The sequence below is a fragment of the Pelodiscus sinensis genome, chromosome 1 (genome assembly GCF_052426305.1).
Source record: "Pelodiscus sinensis isolate ZL-2025 chromosome 1, ASM5242630v1, whole genome shotgun sequence".
In the NCBI taxonomy this organism is placed as follows: Eukaryota; Metazoa; Chordata; order Testudines; family Trionychidae; genus Pelodiscus; species Pelodiscus sinensis.
This window is the reverse complement of record NC_143052.1, coordinates 97,396,011-97,418,817: the sequence shown is the minus strand read 5'-3', so window position 1 is coordinate 97,418,817 and position 22,807 is coordinate 97,396,011. Positions and strand designations below refer to the sequence as shown.

The window sequence follows — 22,807 nt, the reverse complement described above, 5'->3', positions numbered from 1 at the left end:
TTGTGGTCCAGGACTCTCTGGTCTAGACTAGAGAGCCCCAGCACAGAAGTAGCTGGCCGCTGGGAGCAGAGCCATCCAGTGGGACCAGTGTGGCAGCAGAGCCCGCAGAGCCCACAGCTGGCAAGTCTGGGAAGCTGGCAGGGGTGGCAGAGGGGAGGAAAAGTCAGAGTACACAGCCATCGAGGCCAGAAGTAGGGGTGAGGGCTGCAGTGCCACAGCTGGTGGGGTCATGAGCACCCACAGGGCTGCCTCCAGATCTCTTGGGGCTTGGGGGGCCATGGAGGTTGCAGGGCTTCCACAGGAAGGGGGCCGGGGCAGCAGTGGCAGGTAGCTGGGGAGAGGAGCCCAGCGGAGACGCTATCCCCCCACCAAACTTCCCTAGTCTGGAAAACTCCCTTGTCTGGGACCGGTCAGGTCCCAAGGGAGCTGGACCAGAGAGGTCCAACCTGTAGTACCAAAACAATTAAATGAGTCAAACCCCAGTGTACACCTCAAAGGCCTCACCTGTACATGCAGCCAGAGTTATTTTGGAAAACTATGTATGGAGAATTGAATATATTATTGCTAAATAATTATTATTGCTAAATAACCAATAAATTGACTTCCCTTTTCCTCTCCGCTAAAATGAAGAAGGAACACAGGTACTTAAGCGGGTAAGGAACATGTTAAAATATCCCAGAATTCCTTGTGCCTCTGTCTCCTGTTGTTTCTTTTCCTCTGAAGTGCTCCCTTCACTCTCATTAAAAGTGCCAAAAGCCCCAGAGAGTTAATCAGTCCTCTCTGGTTATAAAAACTAGGCCATTCAGTCACAGGGCAATTTAGACAATTATTGTCATATACAAAGAGGAATATCCACAGCAAGTGGTTCACAGGCTACCCACAGGCAAAAATTTAATTACATAATAGTTTGTAAAAGTTATGAATACAGTCTCCCTGCAGTATGTTTCAATATGCCACAATGTGCAACATCAGTACTACTTTACTGGAACCAATCTGCAGCATGCAGTAGCGCAATAATCAATACTTCCCACACGTCCAACTTTTTTTCTGGAATACAGCTTGCAAACTGGAAAGCTTTTTATTAATTATTATTACCAATAAGCAAGATAATATAAACACAGCTATACTCATTAAGCAAATGGGAAGATAGGATGAGAAAACAGCAGGGTCATGAATTTCATGGTAATTTATTTAGTCACTTGACAAGAAATATTGATATTTTAATAGCTGGCTAAACTCTAGACTGAAAATTTGAATTTCACTGGCACAGCTAGTATATGCAGTCTCCAAAAAGGTCGTCACTCTGCTTGGAGATCAGATAAATCCACTGCAGGGAATGCAGTTAAAGATGTTCACTTTCCTCAGAACAAAGTGAATAAAGTCTTGATTAGTGTTGTGAATGTACATGCCTCTCAAAAGACTCACCCTGATTTACTGGATGATCTCAGTGCAGCCCTTTCCCCATACTTAATGGATAGTTTTTAATAACGTTTCTGAGCTAGCTATTTATAGAAGCCTGTATATTAGAAGACTGTATAATGTCACAACTAAAAGCTACAGAAGTTTCACATCAAATGTAGCTCTAATGAGAGAGAGAGAATTGACGGTGCAAAGCATCCAACTTACTTTTTCCACTTTCAAAAGTGCCCAAGTCCCATTTAAAAAAAAAATCTTATACCCAAAGAAGTTTTCTGATCTAATTTCCCTCAAATCACCCACTTACACAGAGAGAGTATGCAAGAGTCCTCCAAATCCTCTTTGGATGAAGCAACCACCTCCTACTATTGAAGCTGCTTAAATGACATTAAGTTCCTTTTTCTGTGATGAATATAGAGCACAGCAACAAATTTAAGAAGCTTTAGGCCTAATCAACACTGTGACAGTTCCCCCCTCCCCCCCCCCCCCCCCCCCCCCCCCGCTTTAGGAAGTTTGACTTATGAATATAAATATGCCTAACTCTGATATGCTTTAAACAAAATACCTCATGTAACCTACCAATTTTAATGTTACAATCTGCTGGATCTGTATCTCCTATATTGGTGCATGTATTTTATGTAAAGGTAGAAATATGAAGTATGAGAACGTTTATAATTTTAAATATGCTAATGATCACTATTACTGGTGCCCCCTCCCCAGAAGTCTTAATGACTTGCAAACAGCCTTATTTGTCCTGTAAGTCCAAAAGTGATTGGACTAGTAAGACCCATGACCATACCATCTGGTATTTGGATTCTATTTTAACCAGGTAGTTTTCCACGGAAGGGGGAATGTACCACAAAAGCTTTCCAGCCTGGGACGAAGACTAAGCAATGGGAAGTTATTAGCCCTTTATCTTCAGCTAGCCTGGAAAATCCTGGAAGCATACAAAGGGCTGGGGACCCAGATCAAGATAAAAGATGTTTTCTCTGTCTGGAAGATAATGTCCAGAACGTGAGGTCTTAAATGAAAGCCAGAGTCACAATGATCATAAATATAGTTGTGAAAAAACTGCTGACACTATGTGAAGAGTGGAGTGTACTGAAAATGTGATTTTTAAATCTGTATCAAGATACTGCTCTCCAGCAGACAATTGGCAGTTTTTCACAGGGACATTATTAAGAGCGCAAGAGCAGACTACTGCCCTGCATAGAAAAGATAAGTATTGCAAAAGACCACCCTGGCTTAACCAGGAGTCTTGAATAATCAAAAAAGTGGAAACCAGGTCATTATTACAAAAGATTAATATAAACAATTACCATAAGTATGTAAGGGCAAAATCAGAAAGACGAGAGTACAAAATGAGATCAAACTAACAAGAAAACCTTTTACAAATCTTTAGAAGCAAGAGTAAGACCAAAGTTACGATAGGCCTATTACTCAATGAAGAGGGAAAAAAACAACATGTGGAAGTGGCAGAGATACTCAATAACTTTTGTTTCTTTATACCAAAAAGGTTGGCGGTGATTGGACACCTGGCATAGTGAATGCTGGAGAAAATGAGGTAGGTTCAGAAGTTAACGCACTGTGTGAAGAAGAACTTTCGTGTATTAGTTTTAAACCTGCTACCCATTAATTTCATTTGGTGTCATCTAGTCCTTATATTATGAGAATTAACGAATAACTTTTCTTTATTCACCCTCTCCACACCACTCATGATTTTATATACGTCTATCATATCCCCCCTCAGTCTCCGCTTTCCTGAACTGAAAAGTCCCAGTCGCTTTAGCCTCTCCTCATATGGGACCTGTTCCAAACCTCTGATCATTTTAGTTGCCCTTTTCTGAACCCTTTCCAAGGCCAAAATATCTTTTTTGAAGTGAGGAGACCACATCCATACACAGTACTCAAGATCTGGGCGTACCATAGTTTTATACAGGGCAGTAAAATATTCTGTGTCTTATTTTCTATCCCTTTCTTAATACTTCCTAATATTCTATTTGCCTTTTTGACCGACACAGCACACTGTGTGGACGCTTTCAGAGAACTATCCACAATAACTCCAAGATCTCTTCCCTGATCGATCGTAGCCAAATTAGCCCCCATCATATTATATGTATAGTTGGGGTTATTTTTTCCAACGTACATTACTTTACACTTATCCACATTAAACTTCATTTGCCATTTTGTTGCCCAGTCACTCAGTTTTGTAGAGATCTTTTTGAAGTTCTTCACAGTCTGCTTCTGTATAAACTATCTTAAACAGTTCAGTATCATCCATACATTTTACTACCTCACTACTTGCCTCTTTCTCCAGATCATTTATGAATAAGTTGAATAGGATTGGTCCTAGGACTGACCCTTGAGGACACCACTAGTTACCCCCTCCATTCTGAAAATTTACCATTTATTTCTACCCTTTGTTTCCTGTCTTTTAACCAGTTCTCAATCCATGAAAGGACTTTCCCTCTTATCCCATGGCAGTGTGATTTACACAAGAGCCTTTGGTGAGGGACTTTGTCAAAGGCTTTCTGAAAATCTAAGTATACTATATCTACTGGATCCCCCTTGTCCGCATGTTTGTTAACACCTTCAAAGAACTCTAATAGATTAATAAGACATGATTTCCCTTTACAGAAACCATGTTGACTTTTGACCAACAAATTATGTTCTTCTACGTGCCTAACAATTTTATTCTTAACTATTGTTTCGACTAATTTACCTGATGCTGACGTTAGACTTACCAGTCTGTAATTGCCGGGATCACCCTAGAGCCCTTTTTAAATATTGGTGTCATGTTAGCTATCTTCCAGTCAGTAGGTATGGAAGCTGATTTAAGGGATAGATTACAAACCACAGTTAACAGTACTGCAATTTCCCATTTGAGTTCTTTTAGAACCCTTGGGTGAATGCCATCCGGTCCTGGTGATTTGTTCACGTTAAGTTTTTCTATTTGTTCCAAAACCTCCTCTAATCCGGGACAGTTCCTCAGATTCATCTCCCACAAAGCACAGTGCAGGTTTGGGAATCTCCCTAACATCCTCAGCCTTGAAGACTGATGCAAAGAAATCATTTAGCTTCTCCACAATGGCTTTATTGTCCTTGATTGCTCCTTTTGTATCTTGATTGTCTAGGGGACCCACTGGTTTTTTAGCAGGCTTCCTGCTTCTAATGTACTTAAAAAACATTTTGCTATTGTGTTTTGAGTTTTTGGCTAGCTGTTCCTCAAAATCTTTTTTTGCTTTTCTTATTACAGTTTTACACTTAATTTGACAGTGTTTATGTTCCTTTCTATTTATCTCACTGGGATTGGACTTCCATTTCTTGAAAGATGCCTTTTTGTCCCTCACTGCTTCTTTTACATGGTGGTTAAGCCACGGTGACTCTTTTTTAGGTCTCTTACTATGTTTTTTTAATTTGGGGTATACGTTTAAGTTGGGCCTCTATTACGGTGTCTTTAAAAAGTTCCCATGCAGCTTGCAGGGATTTGGCTCTTGTCACTGTGCCTTTTAATGTCTGTTTAACTAACCTCCTCATTTTTCTGTAATTTCCCTTTTTGAAATTAAATGCCAGAGTGCTGGACTTCCCACCACAGGAATGTTAAATGTTATTATATTATGGTCACTATTCCCAAGTGGTCCTGTAATAGTTACCTCCTGGACCTGATCCTGCGCTCCGCTCGGGACTAAATCGAGAATTAACCTCCCATCTACAAAAGTTCTCTCACGCAAAGTTAAATTCAGTCTCTAGAAAGTATTTTATGGTTTTGGGTTAAAGGTAACCATTTGTTTCCAATATTGTCCCACTATCACCTGAATCTCTATTCTCTGATGATAAACTTACTCATGTTTTTAGTGAAAACAAATCTCAGTGCTGTGAAGTTAAGTGCTAGTCTTGGGAAGAATTTGACAAACTAGTGTGTGACTGTTCCTTTGGGGACAGCACACTTGGTATCTCAGGGTATGTCTACACTACCACCCTAGTTCAAACTAGGGTGGTAGTGTAGACATACCCTCTGTGAGTAGGCAGAGGAAAGGGGGCTGGACCCTCCAAATTAATGCTTCAAATGCACTTAGGGACTGGGGTGCATCTTGTGTCTACCTGGAAAGCAAAGTTAGGACCAACATAGCCCAGAGGAGAGTGCTTGGGTAGGTAACAAGGTGGTGGTGGTGGTGGTGGTATCACAGTAGCAGACACTCAGTTAAGCACAAGCAAGACTCCCTCATACTGGTAGCAAGGGCCAACAACCTGACTCTCTGTCCTAAGAACTCCCAGAATCAGTGACATAATCCTTTCGGATTGCTGCAGTGCAGAAACTGCTCTACTTTTGGCTCACAATGATCCCAACCCCAGGTACATTAGGTTTATCTCTCTTGCCCTGTATTACAAATGGAAAATGCACACTACCACCTTTCTTATCTTAAAGATAGAAAATTGATAGCAAATCTCTAAAGCTGACATAGAATAACTCTTGAAAACATGCTTGGAGCATTTTCTCCTTTGGACTATGGCTGGAGAACTCTGTTCTCCGAACAATCTATTGTTATATTACCTTGTAACTTCTAAAATAACATCTGTAAACCCCCAATTTAATACCACTCTCTTGCTGGTCTGATATAATCCCCTTTCTATTTTGAGGTCAGAAGCTTAATAATTAAGGAAATATAGCCAGAATCAAGCATCACATTTTCTCCCGCACCCTCAGCCAAGAAACCTAGGGAAACTGAAAACAAACACATGAAAAAGGATACAGAGGACGTGGGCTTGCAAAAAACTGGTTGGCAGGCTGTCAGCGACAATCAGTCAATGCTGTTGTTCAAAGAGATGGCAGTGAGACCTAGGATACTGCTTGCTCCTAGGAGCACCCACACAATCTCCTGCAGGCTAAGAGCATATGCACTGTCAGCTGTTGGTACAATTTCTGTCACGAAAAGCACAGCAGAAAGAGACTGAGCCTGGATAGCCCAAGGATGGGATGAAGTTACCCAGAAGTAAAAGGAACTTCTGAAGCCATTTGAATCTGTTATCTGATGGCTGCTTGATGGTTCATATGAAATCAGTTGACATCTCAGTTTAGCTACATGAAATTTGCTGGCCTGCAAGGAGCAGGGGGTCAGACTAGATCTAATGGTCCCTTTTAGATCTTGAATCCTATGAATCTGAGTTCCAAGTGGACCAGTGTACATACCAGAGACAGCTGACTGTCATGATCATGAGGGTTAGCCAGCAGCCTAGGGACTAAGGGTTTAACTATGTCCCTTACCTAAGCCAGGTAGAGTTGGCCAATAGGAATGTAGGTAGGAATTTCAAACTGGGACAAAGCAATTTCTGGTTTTTCCCTCCTTTGTCCCTGGGCAGTTTTCTCTCTAGCTACTGAGGGAGACAGAATGTCTCCCTCCAAGAATAGACTCTTCACTGTCTGTAAGTAGGGTAAGATTTAGATAAATCCGTTAGGTTTTATTGTTTTATGGTTTGGGAAATGGGATCTGATGTCTGTGCATTTTTAAAATTGAGTTTTGCTCTCCTTTGTAATTAAGTCTTGGCCCATGGGGGTTTCCTCCCCATGAGTCACTATATTATTTTGTGACTTTTCCATCTAGTCATTATGCTTGCAACAGGAATAGCGTGTTGATAATAAAAGTTCTTTCTCTTTTCTTTTATTAATCTGGCATTGGTTAATTTTTGTGTCCTGGTTTTTACCTTAGGGGTGAGATTTCCCAAGTGATCTCTCCCCTGATTTTTCTTATCACTACTTGGGTGGTGGCAGCCGATTTTATCCCCAAAATCTAGGTTTTTAAGTTTTTGGGGAGAAGTTTTATACCAAAGCCTGGAAAGATAAGGTTTTGGGGTATTTTTGCGGGCCCCCACTTCTGCATTTATCATGCCAGAGTGGGGGAAAAGCCTTGACACAGACAGTCTTAGCAGAGTCTAAGGACTGAACTACCATGGAGGTGATCTCCATGTCAGGGTGGAGACCCATTGGTAGGGCAAGGGGGAGAAGATTATATGTTTTTCCTGTGCTGTAAACAGAGTACCTCAGTTTTCAGGAAACTCAGTCTGAAACCTCGTTAGCACTCATTTTACTTCCCCTTCCAAACACATGCAAATCCAAACACCCTCAAAAGAAATTTTAGGAGAAAGAAAAGGTCTTCCAGTTCACACTCTTTTTGGTTTACCTCAGTCGCACCATATTGCTTTTTCACAACCTCTCAGGGCTTCTTGCTCAAATTATAATAAGGATCATATAAATTCATTCATCCTGTTTCATTCATGATTTTAAGTGGGACATTCTTTTGCACAAAATAATCTTGCTTCAAATAAATGTGAATTTTGCCTTCACCTACTAGTACTATACCAGCTCGTACCCCTGCCCTCTATTGGCACATAAGCCAGGTCTAGTCACATGCATAGCACATGAATGGGACTGCAGAAACAAATGAGATTGTGGTCGGAGAATTTTGATCATTCCGTTTTTCCCATTATAAAACTATCAGTAGTTAAAAGTCATGCACTTTGAACTATCTGTGCAATCACCCTCCTACAGCCAATGAAACGGATTCATGCAAATTAGAAGTAGAGTAAAGGGGTAATTGACTGACTTATCTCGGACATCACCATGATCTAGGATTCTTGTCATGGCACAGACATGCTTCACTGTACCTGTACACTAAATGGCTGTAATTTGTAAAAGTCAAAATAATTGCAAACAAAGAACTTTCAGCAGTAATTGGAACAGTTTTCATTGGTTCACTCTGACTCAACAAAATTGACTCCAGAATTGTCACTCTGAACTCTTATTTTATATATTCCCTCATCCTCAGTTTGATAAAGGGCTAGCAAAGATCTGAGTTTATTCAAGGTAGTGAAGAAATATATATCCTTACAATTTGTTCTATCTTGTGCCCACATTTTGTTTTCTGGTGATTTCAGCTACTCTACATTAACGTCACCTTTGTAAGTAAGTGTGTCCTGTGGCATAAAAGAAACATTATAGTCACATTACAGCATCTCCAGCTATCATGCTGGTCAAGTTTCTATGTCTCCCCAACACAGATTTTCACATCTTGAAAGCAGCTCCTGAGGAACATGCCACAAACAGTGATTTTGCTAAATTGCAGCAGGTCTGCAAAGTGACATGTATCAGAGGTAACGATCTAGTGTCAGTCAAGCTCTGCTTCCAACGGTCCAACAAAGAGTCTATTTGAAGAGTAAGAGCATCACCTTTCAGAGGAAGCATTGTGTCACAGCTGAGTTTTCTCTATTAATGCCACTGCAAGATGAAGTCTTTAGACGGCTGTACACTGTATGGAAACAGCATAGATAAAGCAAACCAAAGGATCTCTTTGTGCTCAGCCACATGGTACTTCTTGTATCATCAGGCATCCAGGGGATATTTATTTTTTAATTTTAATTGTGATGATGCAGCAGTTCTGCCCACCTGCTACCTACTCGATCTTAAGAAAGCAGAACCAAGCTGTTCCTTTACAAAGGATTTTAGTGAAATGTTTTTGCCTATTTTTTTTTATTACTAGTGATGGGTAAAGGCAGCAGTTCAATTCCTAAAGCTGTAATTCACTTTTAGGCGTCTGTTGAGCACTTAAACCACCCAGAGCCATTTTCTGATATCTATTACACATCCTCAATTGAATTACTACTGTCTTTCCTCCTGCTCAGATAATCAGAGAGGCAGGGTGGGCTAAAACAGTGAAATACAGAATGGGAACCCCCATGTTGTGGTTTTATTTCTCTCCATTGATTTACAGCATGGCCTTGATGCGAGTCTTAACCTCTGTTGCACTCCACATCTATCAAATGGGTTAAGTGTTCAGACTGATTTTCATTTTTTTTACAACATTTTTTCAACAAAGAAGGCTCTTGGACACCTGCCCCAAAAAACCCACAATTTTTGTAGGAAATCCTCATGTTTTGTTTCATATTTTATTGCTTTTCAGGGGAAAAAAAACAAAAATATTGTTTGATTGAAAACCAGCAATTTTGTTTTTCATTCAAGTCTTATTCAGAGTTTTGTTTCCTTTTTGTTGTAGAAAAAAAAAAAAAGAGATGGCTCTTGTGGGAAATCTAGAAAAGCTATTTTTCCTTCCACATTTCCTATACAAAATAATTGGCATTCCCCCCTACCGCCCATCTGTACTAATAGCGCTAACATCTAACAGCACTTCTGCAAGATAATTAAAATAACGTCTTTATAGCACTTTCAGGAGTTAAGGTGGTAAATAATGCCCGAAACAAGCCACTTGCACTTCCCAGTATTTCATTCGAGCAACCAAATCTTGTGAGATGTATTATTAGAAGCATCAACAAGACACTGTTCAACCTGTCTCCATCCAGTCAATAATGATCAACTAAGGACAGCATTCAGAGCAAGCAACTCTTCAAATCTCTAGTAACAAGCGGAGATGGAACTCTCTCTTTGTGCTCTCACAAAGCTGGCTGCTGGAGCCCTGACTTACCTCGGCTGCTGAAGTTTAAACAAGTCTCTGGATCAAGTCATTTTTCTTCTGGTGTCCCCCAGCCTGGCACCTAGATTTGAAACTGGATCTCATACCAACCAGAATAAAGATGGAGGAAGGAGGCACACTGCCACCCCTCTGCTTCAGGGCCTGCTTGCCCTCCCAAAGGAGTCCAGGGAGATTTTGGTGCAGTATCACACCTATGTTCTTTATTCCTTCTCAGTTTTCCCACCACCAGTGTTGAGCTATTTACAAACTTTACAAGGTTTCTCCCTTTCACAGGCAGAATCTGACCCTACCCAGGATGCTTCCTGCTCTCTCCCCCACCTCCCCCCTTACCTTTTGACTTCTTCCCAGGCTTTACAGTTCCCGGTTCCTTGGGCAAGCAGGTGTTTCCAGTCCTGAGGCAGGCACCAGGCTCCTTCACTAGCTTAAATCTACCCTCCCTGATTGGAGCTGGCAGGGCAGGCCTAAGTAGGTGCTTTAGCAGCAGCAGCTTGACACAAATGACCAGCTCTTCACCAGCTTTGTATTCTGAAGTTGTTCAAGTGCCCACACACATCATATTAGCGCTCTCTAAAACAATCTTTTCCCACTCGCCTGAAGCCATTGTAATAGGGTAACTATATTTTCCCAAAGGAAAAATGGGACACTGCACAGGGTCAGCCTGACATCTGTCACATGCACACATAGGGCTGGCCTGAGATCCCTCTACAGACCCACGCTCCTAACCCCCTCCCATACCCCAATTGCCTACCCCAGCTCAGATCCTCTTCTCACACCCAAACACCCTCTTGCTCCCCAACCCCTGCCCCAGGCTCAGCCAGGAGCCACCTCTTACATTCCAAAACCCTCAGTCAAGAACCCACATCCCCTCCCGCACCTCAGCCCCCTGCCCCAACCCAGTGAAAGAGTGAGGAGGAGAGAGGGATGGGGGCTGGAGTAAGTGGGGACAGGGCCCTAGAGAAGGGGCGAGATATGAGATAATGGAGATTGCCTATCTCCTAGAACTGGAAGGGACCTTGAAAGGTCATCGAGTCCAGTCCCCTGCCTTCACAGCAGGACCAAGTACCATCCCTGGGTATTTAGGCTTGTGCCATTAGTCAGTTGGCACAACCCTAAGGCCCACATGGGCCTGGCTCAGTCCAACCCACTCTCCTGAGCCCTTTCTCCCGCGCATAGCTGGCACTGCTGCTTGTGCCATCCTTCCCGCCCTGCCCAAACACACATTCACATTCCCCTGCATGTCACTAGAGGCCGCACTCCACTTTTTTTGGCCAAACCTGTGTATTTGTTCACTTCTCTTGGAAACTGATGATCAGTTGGCATGAGCAAATAGAACAAATGCCCAGTTTTGCACACAAAAAAAGTGCCCAAAACAGGACACCCTACATCGAAAGCTTGTGGAGGCAAGATACTTAAACTGACATGGTCCCATTGATGTCAGGGGAGCTGTGTGCACCAGAGTCTAGAAAGAGGGGGATCAACACAGTCTGTTTGACATGCTTTGTTTGTCAGCAAAAATTCATATTAAAGAATGAGAGTCCCTTGACTGAGGTGAACTATAAGCCAGGCATAAAAACAACTCAGCCTGGCTATCATCAGTGAAGCCACTGGCTAGATTGAGTCAACTGAGGGGATCTCTCCAGCCCAAATCTACCTGCCTAGTTCCCAACTTCCTCCCTTTGGGCATAAGGCAATCCAGAGGTGCCAGGACCAGGCAATTGATCATGGCGGGTTTCATTTCACCCTTGAAAAGAGGCAATGGTACGCTTATCAGCACTTCTTTCTCCAGTTTACCAGATAGCGTGTGTTGTGTGAGTACAAGGATTGCTGGCAGCTCTTTAAAACTAAGATTTTTTTGGGGGGGGGGGGGGGCGAAGGTGCAGTAAGAGTGTTTTACACTGATGTAGGGTCTTACATGCAGAAGATCCTCAAGAATATCACAGGCCACAGCATCACTGAAAAACAGCCACCTCAGGGGTGGAGAGCAGTAGCCAACTGCACAAGAGGGAAAAGGGATGTATGGTGTTAATACTGTGGTAAAGTTAGAATACCCTAAGAGACAATAATCATGTGGAGTACACAGGATGTGAATCATTAATGCTTGCAGCGGCAGGACACCCACACAGTAAACTACCTCTGTTTATCTGCCTCAGAAAGATGGAGAGCCGAATCTACCTTATCTGGATTTGAACTAGCAGTTCCACAACTTCCTTGTGCTACAAATCTGATGACTAGAACACTGACTAAACCCAGCCTCTCTGCATAAGCTGTTGCAGTGCACACAGAATTTGATACACAGTGCACACATCACTGAACAAACAAATTGTTTTCCAGGACAGCTCATAGGATACAAAAATGGGAGGGGGAATGTAGTACTGACCAGGAGAGAGGTGGCCCCTTGACAGAAATGAAGTTCTCAAACTCCACAGGATGGTCACATTTATAGCCCACTACCGGTTAAATCTACAAACTATTAACTTTATAATCCACATAGCCCCACTTACATACATCATCCATCTATCTCTTTTCTCACTATTCATCCCTGCTGAAGTTTGAGATTAAATGATTGGAATATTCCATAGATAGCACTCATTTGGGCCACTTTATTAAATGTAATAGATTTTTGAGTGACACTTTGGGCAAAAATGCACACTCCCAAATTGATTGTGATATATTAATATAGGGCAAAGCCACATGTAGAAGCTTCAGAAGGTGGCTAAATGGGGTTAAATGGCTCAGATGGCAGCTGTTCTTGTCCCTGAAAAGAAAATTTGCTCAATTATTCATGTTCAACTTAAACTGATAATGAAGCCAGCTTCAACAGAGCACTGCATCTGCATTATTCATGCCACAGAGCCAGCAGACTCTCTGCAGAGAACCTGCAAATGGCACTCTGGCCAAACTTGTTCACAAAGCGAATGAAGAAAAGGGAAATAAAATAATTAGTCATGAAGCATTTCTTACAGCGAGTGCAGACACCAAGCAATAGCTTTATAGACGTTCCCCTCTCCCCATATTTTCAGGCCTAAGTGAACCAGGGAACAGCCAAAGTTGCATCTCAGTGCTTGTTCGCTAGGGTTTATTATTAATATAACCAATATTTGTTTGCTCATTCATAGGGAATCCACACCGTGCAGCATTTGCTTGATGACATACGTTTTTATTTGCCTACATCCGTTAAACAAGAGGTGCTAGAAGTCTCCCTTTCCCCTTGTCTTCACTGAGCTGAGGACTCCAGCTCAGAGGCCTGCTTCTCTCCAGCCCCTTCTCTGAGACTCTTAGACCCAAGTTTGTAGAAGTGGTCTCTATTTTTGGCAACCAACTCTCCCTGACATCAGCGGGAGCAGTGGCTGCTCAGCACTCCAGAAAACATTCAAGGTGACACCCACATATTGAAGTGCCCAAAATTAGAAGCCATTTTGGAAATGGGGGAAATCACAGAATAAACTGATATGGCTGGGCTTTCTAGTTATGTTTCTTCTTTACAACCAGGAAACCTAGTTTTCCATGATATATCCCTCCCCCTGCCTATTTTTCTGCAATTAAAATGACATGCTGAACTTTAGTTTCACCAGCCACACTATAAACAGGTATCAGTTTAACCAAGAGATTATTGAGATAAACAGTTTTGCTGTATCTGAGCCTCCATTATCCGGCTCTCTCTATTAACTGAACCACCCCACTGCCTTCTTAGAAGAAGAGGTAGAAAAGTCTAGTCGATTCTTCTGGTTATCCCAATTTTTGATTATCCAGTTTGGCTGCAGTCTCAATTAGATTAGATAAATGACATTTCACTGTAAATTTAAAGTGCGTTAAAAAAAAAATCAGCCACAAAAGAGGAAGAGGCATTGAATAAATGACACTAGCCCTTTCAGCAAAATTTAGTGTTATTTTTTTCACAAAATATAAAAACTAAAAATTCTCTGTAGCAAACACAAATGCCATGTTTATAACTCCAGTGAGAGATTCTGGTGAGAAGTCACATGGGAACATAACTGACATGAGCATGTCATGGTCACAGACACCCGGATCTTTTTCTGTGAATGGGCACAAATGGCTTATTTTGAGCCAGTCTTCTACTGTCCTCTCTTCCCCAACATTCCTGGAGTCGTCTGGCTGTGCTGCATTTAGCATCCTAAACAACTGCAAATGCAGAGCCATTGATATGCATTTTGTTATTGCATTTAGCTGTTTTAACAACTGCCAATGCATTGGAGGGAACGCATCATGCTGAGTCTAGAACAAATCACATGGAATGGAGACTCTGTACCAAGGGTCACAGGAGCACAGTCCTGAAAAAAAGAAGAATGTCACCCCAGCTAAAAATGAAGATTGCCCTCCCCCCCACCATTGTCTGGGATGGGTTTTGGTATTTTTAGTCTCCTTCTTCTGAAGGATCAGGACTGGCCATGACCGGACATGGGATGGTAAGGATCAGGGCTCTGAGGTGGCACCAAGCATCCTCTTTCTCTCCTGTTCTTGGCTGGCTGGGTCTTGCTCACATGCTCAGGGTCTAATTGATTTCCTTATGCGGGGTCAGAAGAAGTTTTCTGCAAATCACATAGGCAAAAATGTCACTGCCATTCTACTCAGCATGGCGTGTAGATAATTTGCCAGGATTGTCTGGCTCTTTCACAAACACTTCCCTAACACTGCGAGGCCTCAGGCAGTGCACCTTAGTCCGTTTTAGCCTCTTCCTGTGGGACTTAATACTCTAGTTTCTTATGGGTTGCCATATTTTGGGCTCATTGTGGCTGCTGGGTTTGGTGTGTGGGTCACAGGAAGTTGGACTATATGATCCAGACTCTCCCCTCCCCTCCCCCGGCCCCACATATATATGTTGTTTTGTAAAAATACAGCATCCTCACCAGGCCATATCATTAAAGGAATACCATATAACCGCAAGGGGTGTGAATTGGACGACGAATATGCTATGATTATCCGTAGGTACAGCAATTCAGTCCTGTGGATGTGTAGTGTCTACCTCTCCCATTAGTGAGCATAATTTTTGTACCCTGAGAAAGCGTAACTGCTAGTATCGATTCCAACAGGATTCAAAGGGCTCATTCTTTAAATTGTGGGGAATATATATTGAAAAGCAGATACGATAGCATGTACAAATGTTTGCAAGACTGCACAGAACAACAAAATAAAAACCTTCTTATCTTTCCCATTCCACAGAAAAACTGAATACCGTAGAGCAGCACATTTTGAGCTGAGTCCTTCCAACCCTCTATGTTACAATTTTTGGTTGTGCCTCCTTTCCCGCCAACCCAGACAATACCTGCCCCTCATGTTTTCCAGGTAGGGGAAGGCACGTGTGAAGTCTCTAGGAGTGGAGCTAGCGCTGGGCGAGGATGCATCCAGGAATGGAAATTGCTGTGGCCATGGCAGATGTTGACACTGACCCACTGTTTGAGTGGCCCATTGAGGTAAATCAGGGAGGGAGTGCTTCATCCATGCCCTGAGCCCCACTGTGCAGCGCTGCTTCCCCCCCTGCAAAAAAAATGTTCCTCTGTGCCCACCCTTGGGCTATGTCTAGACTGCAAGCCTCTTTCGAAAGAGAGCATCTAGACTGCACGTTGAACTTTCGAAAAAGCGCTTGCTTTTTCGAAAGAAAGCATCCAGTGAGTCTGGATGCTCTTTCGAAGAAGCCCTATTTACATTGAACGCCTTCTTTCGAAAGAGGAACTTTCGAAAGAAGGCGTTCTTCCTCGTGAAATGAGGTTTACCGCCATCCAAAGAAAAGCCGCGTTCTTTCGAAAGAACGCGGCTTGAGTCTGGACGCAGGTGAGGTTTTTTCGAAAAAACCCTGAGTCTGGACACAGCCTTGGAGAGCAAGCCCTACAGTTTGAAAACCGCTGCTCTAGAGGAGCCAAAGGGCCAGCAACATCACAGTACCGAACTGACTAACATATTACAGCCCAAAGGAAGATACAAGCAGAAATCTGTACATTCAAAGATGTTTTATGCTGAATTGCCCTAGCACTTTGGAGTATTAATATATTTAACTCTTAAAGAGGCTTGCAAAAGCAAACATAGGCTAGTAGCACATCCTAGGTTGACATCTAGTGGCAAAAGCATAGTTATCTAAAGAATGCAACTGATCAGAGATTTTTACATAGCCTTGCACGCATTCTCCATGTGTGACAAAAAGCCATATGCACGAGCTACATTATAGCCAATATCTAAATGCAAAGCCTGGTTATTCGGCCCAACTTTTTAGTTCTCACAATAGTAGGGAGGGGCTTTTATTGTGGAGTCAAGGAAGAAAGTGGAATCACAGCTAGTCCATTTACTATATTTTCTATTTTATAGCTTTTTAAAAAGTCACAGACATTAACATTACATTGGACTATTAAAATAATCTAGTCTGATTTCTTGCATCACAGAGGCCATGGATTGTTCCAGCTCCACAGCAATTTCTAAAATGAAATTCATAATTTCTGATTGAACTGTCATTTCTCTTTCAGAAAGAAACCTCATTTTTAAATCAAGAGTGACAAATAAATTATTCCAGTGGTTGTGTACTCCCAGTTATTTATAGTCTGAATTTGTCTAGTTTTTGTGTCCAACTGTTGGGTCACATTATGATTTTTTTTCTGCTCAACTACAGAGCCATTTTACTTTCAAAAGTTTCTTCCCTATGTATTCTTCTAGGTGATGATCAAGCCACTTCCTGGCCTTCGTATAGTTACATTGAGAGATTTAAGAAACTCACTTTGTTTAGTTAAAAATTATTTCCAGACCTCAGATCATTCTAGTAGCCCTTTTGTAAACCCTTTCCAGCTTTTCCAACAGCCTTATTGGATGTATTGCCAGACACTTGATCATTTCACACCAGTTCATCAACTATCTTGGTTGTCAACACACATGGATATAGATATGTATAAGCCACTGTACATCTACTGGTAATTTCAGTCTCATACTACAGAGAAGCCATGGTGTTGCGTGCTTAACTATTTCTAACCTCAACAACAACTTGATTCTTTGGGGATATTCCTAGTATGTTGCACTGTACCTTGATTTGTCTCTGTACTTTTTTTTTTTTTTTTTTTTTGGAGGAGGAGGGGACCACAGCATTACAAGTATCTAGTTAGGCAACTTCAAAACTCTACCCATAACGTATAATACACATCTTACTACATTGGTCTCAGGAATCTTTGCAGAAAGGAGCTAGGTTTGAGTTTCAAGAACAAGTGAAGCTTACAGAAGCTGAGAACACAGTGAAAGTAACACACTAAATGCTTAGTAGGGAAGAAGTTCCGTACCTTAAAAGCCGTGGATATTCCAGTGCTCAATAAGACACCAACAGATTGTGAAATAATTTTCTAGCAGCTCTCTGTGGTCAGGACAAGAGTCATTTTGCTGCAGAGCCTCTGGGAAAGGAGAAGTAAAGAGAAATAAATGGCAGAACCCACATGAAGTGAAAAGTACATCTAAGGTTAAATCCTGTAAATATCACCTCCCATAAAAAGGGAGTTTTTACTTGTTTGTTTTTAGCAATCTTCCATTGCTCTAGGCCATTCTTTCTTCCTAGTTTATTTCAAATTTTGCTAAATTTTCTGTGTCCCAGAAGGACCTTTACAAAGGTAGATGGCCTGGACTTGGAGCATTGCAAAGAGTCTGTCTCAGGAGTAGTGGCAAGCAGGCTTCTGTTTGTACAACAGCTCATCTCGTGAGCAGGTCTAGCCACTAAGAGTGTAGCATACTGCCATGTTCAACCCCTTGCTGGCACCAAACCTTAAAGACCCTGAACAAGGTCCCCAACTGACCCATTAAACCATGCTTATCATCAGGAACACAAACTAGCAGATTCCCAGTCCTACGCCAGCTGAAGTCTGCACTCAATTGATCTACCCATTTCCTGGGATTTGGATTTTAAGATCAAAAAGTGATTCACACTAAGACTCTTGGTCATATCATTAAGTTCTTGCCACTCATTCCCCCCTTAGTGGGGGCAGGGGACTGCTCCGACCTTCTATATTCAGGGTGAGGTTTAACAAGCCACATCTGCCCCAGTGAAGGAGGAGTAATTAACTGGCAGCTCTGTGCAGGGCTCCAAAGTTCTAACACCTGCTAATAAATGTAGGGCCAACAGGAGATTTCTGTTACCCAGTTACTCAGCTGAGAGCAGAAGCATTCATCTCCTAATGCAAAACTCTTTAGTAGCCTACTTAAAATAGCAGGGGCTGAAGAATGAAAGGGAAGGAGACAATCCAAATTAAGAGAGGGGCTGAACTTTAGTATGGTAAAAGCAGTGTCTGTTTCAACAATTATCTGCTTTTCATACTTTTGTGTTTAATGTATGTATACACTGGGGCTGTGTCTAGACTGGCAAGTTTTTCCCGCAAAAGCAAAAACTTGCCAGCTGTCTACACCGGCCGCTTGAATTTCCACAAGAACACTGACGATCTCATGTAAGAAATCAGTGCTTCTTGCGGAAATACTGTGCTGTTCCCGTTCGGGCAAAAGTCCTTTTGTGCAAAAGGGCCAGTGTAGACAGCTCAGATTTGTTTTGCGCAAAAAAGCCCCGATCGTGAAAATGGCGATCGGGGCTCTTTTGTGCAAAAGCACGTCTAGATTGGCATGGACACTTTTCTGCAAAAAGTGCTTTTGCAGAAAAGCATCCATGCCAATCTAGACGCTCTTTTCTGCAAATGCTTTTAACAGAAAACTTTTCCGTTAAAAGCATCTGCGGAAAATCATGCCAGTCTAGACGTAGCCTGCATGTCTTAAGAGGCAAGAGTACGATTTTCATTTGCACTAGTGCAAATCCAAAATAAACTCATTGATTTCAGTTACTCTGGATCTAAAGTTATGAGGATTTGCTCAGGAGCTGGCCCTAAATGTTTGAGAAGAATGCCTGTTGTGTGGGAAATCCCACATTCAGGGGCAGATGACTGTTTTGCAGGGCCCCAGGCAGCATAACTCCGCAGGGCCCCCCTTTGCCACGGTGCATGCGCCATGACGCCATGTGCATGCGTGGTGGCGCCACAGCGCATGCGCAGGGCTTTTTTAAGCGCAGGGCCCGGGGCGGCCGCCCCGTTCGCCCTGCCCTATATCCGCCCCTGCCCACATTTCTACAATGGCTCAGCCTATTAGTTCATCTACTTTCAGATAGTGTCTTTGGCAGTATGCCCTGTATATGATGCAATATAGCCAAACAATGAATCTCATGACAAGTGATATAAACCCCCATCTCCTGCAGTCATGAGAATACCGGAAAAAACTCTGCTTTCACTTTTTGTAGCAAAGTAAATTTCCAGTTGCCGTGGCTGCAGAGAAAAGCTTGAAAACATCACCAGAGTGAATCCTAAAAGCCCACAACGTAAAAGGCAAAGAATCTAAAATGTGTTTTAAAAAGCTAAAACCAGCATGACTGATAGCTAACCGCATGATTTGCGGGACTGGACTCCTGATTTTTGAATGCTTGACATTAGCAATATTGATCCAGAATTAGGGATCCCCATTCCCTTCTTTCCCTTACTCATTGAACTTAGCATTAGCATGTAAATTATTTTAGATCAGTGTAATATAAGGGCATAAGGAAATCAGAACCCTTCCTGATCATCCAGGGGAATTAGCTCAAGTGGTAGAGCACTCGCTTTGCAGGTGAGAGGCAGTGGGATCGTTACCCACATTTTTTTTTTATTGGAATAAATTGCCAAGGGAGGTGGTGGAATCTCCCTCTCTGGAGATATTTAAGAACAGGTTAGATAGACATCTGTCAGGGATGGTGTAGACGGAGCTTGATCCTGCCTTGAGGGCAGGGGGCTGGACTCGATGACCTCTCGAGGTCCCTTCCAGTCCTATGATTCTATGATTCTATGATTCTATGATCACTGGGTCCCAATTGTCAAGGCCCTCCATATTAAAGGAGCACATCTCCACTTGCAACACACCGAGATAACGATGTTTATCAGAGGAATAAGATAATGGATTTCCTATCCTGCACGAAGAAGGGGCTTAAATACATTTTGTCAAAGGTCAAAAGTTACTCCTTGTTTCCCAGGGCTTGGCTTTTATTAGCAAAGGTAACTCCACCTAAATATAAGACTACAGCTCATGCCACAGCTTTCCTACTTTAAACACGTATGTTCTCCCAGCTCCACGAAGCATGAGATCTGATTAACTTCATGATTATCCTAACTGTGCACACCTATCAGTATTTTAAATGGCCATAACATTTTTTCAGATTTTGTTTTTTAATCCTGCCACCGCCGGGCATTCAAAATGTGATTAGTAGGTCCACCAAAATACAACCAATTAGACATCTGAAAACCTTACTTTGCACAAAAAGTGTTGTTCTGCTTAAACATTCTAGTACAGGTTCAATCTCTATGAGCTGGACTTCCTCAGCCAGGCAAAAATCTATGGTCTGGCATCCCCATGGGTGCTCCTGGGCTGGAGCATTCACAGGGGAAAACCAGCCTGCCCTCAGCAACGCCTCCCCTGCCCTCCCAAAGCTTCCAGAGCAGTGCAAACAGCTCATTTGCACTGCTCAAGCTCAATGAGGGAGAAAAGTGGGGGGGAGGGGGGAGAAGAGGAAGGCCAGGGATGCTTGGGGAGGGGGAGAAGAGGCAGGGTGGCTGCGAGCCCCACAGCTGGGGGCAAGACCGCAGCCCCACAGATAGCAGTGGGGTCTGGGAGTACAGCCCGACAGCTGGTAGGCTCAGTTTGTTCCCACAAGGCTGCATTTCTGGGGCTCCGCATCTATCCAGCTTCTTTCCCCAAATGCCACCCCCAAGTCCCTGCTCAGTCAGTGCCAGCCCCACAGCCAGTGGCAGTAGAGAGGCCAGCCCTGACCTACCCTGGTCCAGCAGATTCCCTGGTTCTGGACCACTTAGGTCCCCGGGGGGGTGGTCCAGGGAGGTACAACCTGTACACTTTTAACATGGCTTCCCAAACAACAGAATCATACTGCCAGGGTAAAAGTGTTGGTGAGTTCAGTGCTATGAATGCATTAAACTCATATTCATATGTCTTTGGAACCAGAACGACTGTCCCAAGGGCACCATACGTTTGTTTTCCGGAACTAAAGTTTTGACCCCCTCTCTTTGGTTTTGACAGATTATTCATGTGATGAAGTGGCGCTTTCATTGTTTTTGCAAGTACAGCTACCCCTCCTGAGTCTTTGGATTGAATCTTCCCAGAAGAATGGTCTTCATGCGCCATCTAGTGGTATCAGGAAGAATTACACTTTACAATAGTAGTAACTGTCACGGTTTTTATGAACAAGGCCGTTTTTATGGAAAGGCGTCCATTCCTGCAAAACGCATGAAGGTCAATTCCTTTTCTGGAAACATAGATCTATTTCACAACGTGCTAATGAGGTGGCCCTGAGCCAGATTCTCAGTGGGCATACATTGGCCTTGTTCCATTGATTGCACTGGAGCTACCTTAATTCGTACTAGTGAAAAACCCAGGCCAGTAACTGTAGAACTCTGGGAAGGGGGAAGAACACTGCTGAGGGCCTAGATGGCCGATGATAAAACCCAGCCATAGTCTTTGTAGCACTGGTTTTCTTCTAGTAAGGGAGCAAAAGTCTATCAGCATACTCAACCGGGGGGATGAGAGCTAAGTCAGCTTCGGTCTGGGCTCTCTCCTTTGGCTGTCACATCAGCAGGAACCCACCACTCCATGCATTCCAACTTCTTCCTGTCTCTCTCATGAGGCTCCCTCCCACATCACAATAGGTACCTCAAGAGGATTCTTTTCCACTTTGCTTTGCCAGTCCATCTACACAGGTATGCTCCCTAAAAATTCATACCTGCTGCCAGCAATGTCCTTTCTATTTTCCCATCCAGTTGTGGAATAAATGTTGTCATGTGCACTGAGGCATATGCAGATGTGCACCACCCACAGATACATAGTTGTGGGCAGGTATGGGTGCTCCACTAACCAGCTGGGTGGCATTTCAATCTCTCCTGAATGGCTGCCCAAGTGCTCAGCTTACAAGGAACACTGGCTGCCAACCTGTGCTACTGCCAATTCCCTGCCTATGACTCAAGTCCTGGCAGATGGGGAAGCTTTGCTGCTGTTGGGCTAAAACTCCATAACAGATCAGTCTATCTGCCTGGCTAGCAAACTTTTCAAGACTCTGCCACTCCAAACCTTGCCTTGCAGGCAGTGTTCACAGTAAGACGAGCACTTGAGTGGCCACCCAGGAAAGATTCAAATGCTGCTCAGCTGCCCCGCAGCACAAAAGCCAGCAGCATGTGATTCCACTGATGGTGCCCATCTGTACATGCTTTGGTGCATATAGCAAAAAGTATTCTGCACACTGATGGAAAAAATAGACGGAACACTGATGGATGGCATATTTGTATCTACTGCTCAATCTGCTATATAAAATCTAGATAGTAGTAATATTAAATGATGCTTCCTGAAGGCTTGGCCAATATTTACTTGTGGTGCTTCCTAAGCATTAATACAAGCTAAACACCATTAATACAATCCATCTGAGTACTTGAGGTGCAACTGCAGTATGTGTTAAATGTATCCGAGAGAGTTTTAATCTAAGTACATGAGCTTTCATAGGTAAGATGGCTTACATTAGGGGAGGGCAATACAATGGCAGCATTTCACCAGGGTTAACCCCTGGTGGGCTGCTGCTGCTATACTTACCTGCCTGTCTGCAGGCATGGGCGATCACAATTCCCATTGTCCAAGGACGATGATCTGTGGCCAACGGGAGCTGCGACTGCCTGTACCTGCAGAGGTGCAGGTAAATACAGCAGTGTGGGAGCCCACCAGAGGCTAACCCTGGTAGGTTGGATCCAGCCAGTGGGCCGGTATTAACCCACCCCTATCTTACATCTAAGACATGAAAGCTCATGATCCTATTTATTTGTTAGTCTCTAAGGTGCCACAGGCTTGCTTATTTTTAAAGTTACAGACTCACATGGCTA

At 43.1% G+C, this 22,807-nt stretch overlaps 1 protein-coding gene across 1 annotated transcript in view; it reads right to left on the bottom strand.

Annotated features, from left to right (window-relative positions):
* Positions 1-22,807, bottom strand: part of SYN3 (synapsin III) — a 382,630-nt gene that overhangs the window by 339,147 nt on the left and 20,676 nt on the right. Inside the window, exon 2 of the mRNA XM_075938194.2 lies at positions 17,165-17,272. The gene's annotated coding sequence lies outside the window, so the exon portion shown is untranslated. The remainder of the gene's footprint in view (positions 1-17,164; positions 17,273-22,807) is intronic.